The following is a 5,339-nucleotide window of genomic DNA, read 5'->3' on the forward strand; positions in this document are numbered from 1 at the left end:
TCCAATAAATTTCATATTCATAAAAATGACAGTAATAATATGAGAACACCACAAGAAAATCTTGAACACGTTTATATCAACAGATAGTAAAAACTCCAAAATGAAACCAGAAACAATATAACTGAAAGCCAATATATTTGAGAATATAAACTGAAAGACTTTGATTAGCACAGAAAATAAAAGAAATAAAACTAAAATTCCAAAAACAAAGGAGTAATATAGTTGCGACATACATATAAGTATCAAAGAAAATATTAAAATCCTTATATACAGAGTTTTCAGAAATGAATTAGGAATTTAATTTAGAAATGACAAAAATGGGGAAAGGATAAGATAGGAAACTTCGAAATCAATTGGTTAACAAATATCAAAAGATATTTATTCTGACTAATATTCAAATAAAAGCAAGTAAAATTTATAGAAAATTAAATTAGCGATATAATCTTAATAGTAGGTATTTTGACAGCTTACCTCAAAATATAAGCTGCACATACTTTTTAAATTTGTGACCTAGCCCTAGGAGCATATTCTTAAGCAGAGTAATCATATTAGTACAAAAAGATATATGTCATACAGTACAGTTTCTTAAAAAGTTAGAAAGACACTAATGCGCACAAAGAATTGATTAAAGAAATTATGATGTAAAGATACAATGGATACTATGAAACCATTTAAAATAGTGCCTATGCAGAAATTTAAAATCCTACTGGAAAAGAAAATTTAAAAACTGTTTTCTTAAAGGAATTAATGAAAAATTGGCTTTCCGTTTGTTATCTGATAACACTGCAATAAAAAAAGGACTAAGAAGTAAAGTTCCCTCAGGACATGTTTGCCTTTTAATTTCCAACAAGAGCAATGATAACTTGACAGAAAATCTAGCATCACAGATATTTAAACCACACACGCTCACGTATGCATACACATCTCCCCCCCCCAACATAGTTCATATATGCATGAATTTCTGCAAAGATTCTGAGTTACTAGTTACTCACTAGCTCAGGTCTTCTGTGTGTAGCCTGTATATCAGCTCGGTTTTCCCTGTCCTGGGACTTCTAAAAAGAACTTGACTTGCAGAAGACCCTCCCCCACTTCACCCAGGCTTTAGAGACAGTCTGTATTTCTTCTCTCTGTAAAGTCCTGCAGGCTCGTTTCTTCCAGTAATTTTCTATAGCTCCTGCATCCCACATGATGCTCCTACTTTCCCCCCTAATGTCAGACAGGATGTAAAATAGAGCCTCTCTGTTCTATTTAAATTACAACAAGCATTTTGTGAATGTAGTAACTTTACTCAAGTCTTAAAGATTTATGCAAAGGGGCCAGTGTCTTCAGCGTTTGTACCCTAATGTATCTCTGACTCCCTCCTCTTCTCCATAGAGTTAAAAACTTCCTCTCATGCAGAGTGGTTTTTCTTCCTTCCTTGACATCTGAGAGCAAATTATTATCCATTCCCCAAATAGACTCACCTACTACCAAAAACATGCTCTTCCTGAAATGAGTTTCTCCGTAAGAGCAATTACTGTGCCAGATGCAGTGTTTTCCAACTTTTTATTCCCGGCAATAGGTGACTCCAGCTCAGGAAGTCATAATACCATGGTTTGCTTATACTAGAGATGGCAGATATTGTGGACTTGCTATTCTGAAATTAGAAACACTCCCTGTCCCTTTGCCTTCCTCATGTAGGTGGAAAAGTAAATACTACCTTCCTGAAACGTTCATGCAGTTAGAGATGACCATATGGCCAGTTTTCACTCTGAGGTGAAAATATAAGTAGGCAGGCGGAGCTTCAACCTGGAAAAGCTAGTTAATGGGATGGAAACACATTAGCCATTAGCTCTTTCACTCTTAATCCTGCTTGAAAAGCAAATGCGATAGCTTGAAGTACACCATCAACCCTGATTCTACAAAGATGAAAGCCTCACACAAATAATGGCAGGCCAAGACAACAGAATGATCTAAGTTCCAGGTGTCATTGCTGAACTACCCATACATTCCCAGGACTAACTTCATTCTCAGCTCTAACTGAGCTGACTTCTTAATGAAGGAAACAAACAGATACTTGCAGTGTAAGTCTCTCTAGGCCTTGCAGATACAGGTTTCCATAAATATATGATGCTCATGATATGAGGTTTAAGATTTATAAAGCAATTCCTAGTTTCTTTTACTTCATAGCTAAACCGGATACTCCATTTATGGATGTTTATTTTATTCAATTAATTTTCTCTTCATATCCCTAACACTCGCAGTCTTATTTCCACCAGTTTGCCTTAGTTACCTGTTTTATTACCAATTGTTACCATGTAAAAGTATTAATAAGCATATTAGTAATGTAAAGTCATATGTTATAATTACATAATGATCAATTTCATTTTCATTTCAGAATGTAATGAACTGCACTGACCTGTAGAATCTCATAAAACTGTTCCCAATAGTTAGCATACTGTGTGTTATTTATTCCTTGAAGTAGAATTGTAATAAAAGAAAAAATAAATCAAAGCCTAGTTTGCTATAAGATTCTGATAACATTTATACCTCTAACTTCTCAAAAATCCCAGAAATATGAATTATAACAAGGAGGGGCCAAAATCACAATGGAAAATCAGGCCTCCTTTCACCTCTAGTTTAAAAAAAAGTCATCAACAAAACACAAAACACATAAATGCACACAACAGCCTATGATGAATTAGGTCAGATGTGCAATGTGTCAACATCAGGAATTTTATCTCCTTTCCGTGTGTTATAATGGTTCATTTCTTAAAATTGACATTAGAAAATCATCTTTAGAAAAAGAAGTCAAAACAAAACTCATTTTTCTGAAATATATTTATCAGAAAAAAAAGCGAATATACCCTCAGAATTAATCACCCCAGTACACACTGAAATTGGGGAGGTGAAGTGCATCATTGCGTCATGAAGTGCTTTGCTTTAGTGTAACTAGCACAAATGTTACTACAGAATAAAGCCTTAACTTTCTAAACCTTTAATACTTTAGGAACTTTTGTTTGTTTTTTTTTTCTGAAATGCATTTTAGTTGTTGCTACATTAGCTGAATCCTTAGGTTTCTTCCTTCTTATACTAAAGTTCCCCCAAGTATATATGTGGTGAGATATAGAGATGGAAGTTTGCATGACAGATAGTAAATTAGTTTTACTTTTTCAATCTCATTTTTTTTTCTGTTTAAAGCAGATAATACACATAAAAGTATATTCCTGCAGTGTATTGCAGGACTCTAAGAAGAATTAACATGACTCTCGGATGGTATATTGTGTACATAAAATGAGAACAAGAAACAGTGGTCTCTGCCAATGGAATATGGAGCCTAGAGAAGTGGTTGGTTTATTGGATAGTATTTTGATTTATACTCTTGTGTATTTTTCTTTCTCAGTAATGCCTTTAGTTGTGTGTTCCTTTTGCATTTAAATGAGATTTTGAGGTGATGCTCCCTTATCCAATGAAAGGGAATAACCAAAAACATAACAAAAATAGTGTTAATCTCTTGGTCATAAGGTCCAAAATAGTCTTGAAAACACATTCGCCTTTCCAGACTGTTGTTTATTAAGGGGTGGATATTTTTTCTTCCCTGGGATCAGGTACTGTTTGGGATTCCAAGTTTGGCTTAGCAAGCAAAAGCAAATATTCAACAAATCATAGCATAAAGTATATATTATAACCCAGAGCTTCCCAAAACTGTAGCAACAGCACAATTATATTTCAAAAATGGGTCATAAATATGCCTGGGAATGTTTTCGGCTGTACAAGCTTTAGAGTGATAAATGAATAGTTCTACAAATTTACTTTTAAACCCATTAAAAAATTCCCAGCATGAAAATAATTTTAAAAGTTTTTTTAATGTGGCAATTCAGTTTCCAACCACCAAAAAGTAACTGGCATCTCACTTACCTTCCAACTGTAAATAACCACTAAATTGGACAAACTATGAAACTAGTGCATTCTTTTAATGCACTGAACAATAAGCAAAGCAGTACTGTGATTCATTTTTTTTTTCTAAACTGGGTACTTGCAATGCACACGCAGCTTTAACTTGACCAGTGGTAAAACGTGTAATAGAATATACCCTTTATATGATGTGCTGAGGTCTTCCTCTGCAAAACTCATAAATATTGGTTACCCATAAAAAAATCAGACAAATCCCAACTGAGAGACCTTCTACAAAATAACTGATCAGTACTCCTCAGGGTCATTGAAAACAGGAGCCTGAAAAACTGTTACAGGGTAGAAGCATCTAAGGCAATATGGTGATTAAATGCAAAGTAGTATCCTAGATAAGATCTTGTATCAGAAAAAGGATATTAAGGGAAAACTAATGAATCTGAAAAAAGCATAGACAGTAGCTGATAGTAATAGATCAATGTTGGTTCATTAGTTACGACAAATGTCATATACTAATGTAAGATGTCAATAATAGAGGAAACTGGGTTATGGGATATATGGGAAGTCTCAACACTATCACTGCAACTTTTCTGTAAGTCTATATCCAAAAATGAAAATTAAAATAAATAAATAAATAAATAAATAAATAATAAATAAATAAATATGCAGAAAGAGTAGTGACTGGCCATGCTACAGACAAAATAAGTTGCACCATGGCTGAAATTAATGAGAACAGAGAATGGACCAAAATGCAATTGTACCTTCTTTAAGGTTACCTCCCCAACCCTGTCCTGGAATTAGGTGGCCTTTGCAGGAAAGAGAAAGAGAAATGGGAGAGAATAATATTAATTGTAAAAGTCACTATTTTAAACCAGAAGAATCTAATTTACTTTGATTGGCAAGATCGTGATTTCTACTACTAAAGCAATGGGGAATTCAAGTTATGTTTAATTCACTTATGGGTGATAAAATAAGACTTATCTTGGGTTTTGTGGACAGCCATAAATTTGAAAATGTATCCTTTCTACCCAGATATCAAAGGAAAAATTAATGAAGAGTGCAAAATGGAAAGTGGAAAATGTAGTACGCACACACACACACACACACACATGCACACACACATGCACACACACACACACACAATGGAATACTACTTGGTGATGAAAAACAATGAAATCTTGCCACTTGCAACAATATGGGTGGAACTGAGGGTATTATGCTAAGTGAAATCAGTCAAAGAAAGACGTATCATATGATTTCATACATATTTGCAACTTGAGAAACTTAAACAGATGAACATAGGGGAAAGGAGGGAAAAATAAGATAAAAACAGAGAGGGAGGCAAATCATAAGAGACTCTTAAATACAGAGAACAAACTGAGGGTTGATGAGCTTAGCGGGTGGGTTAAATGGATGATGGGCATTAAGGAGGGTATGTGGGATGAGCCCTG

This window comes from Lynx rufus, unplaced genomic scaffold (assembly GCF_022079265.1).
Source record: "Lynx rufus isolate CCGP_SWC_20201006 ecotype Redwood Valley unplaced genomic scaffold, mLynRuf1.p SCAF_7, whole genome shotgun sequence".
Classification (NCBI taxonomy): domain Eukaryota; kingdom Metazoa; phylum Chordata; class Mammalia; order Carnivora; family Felidae; genus Lynx; species Lynx rufus.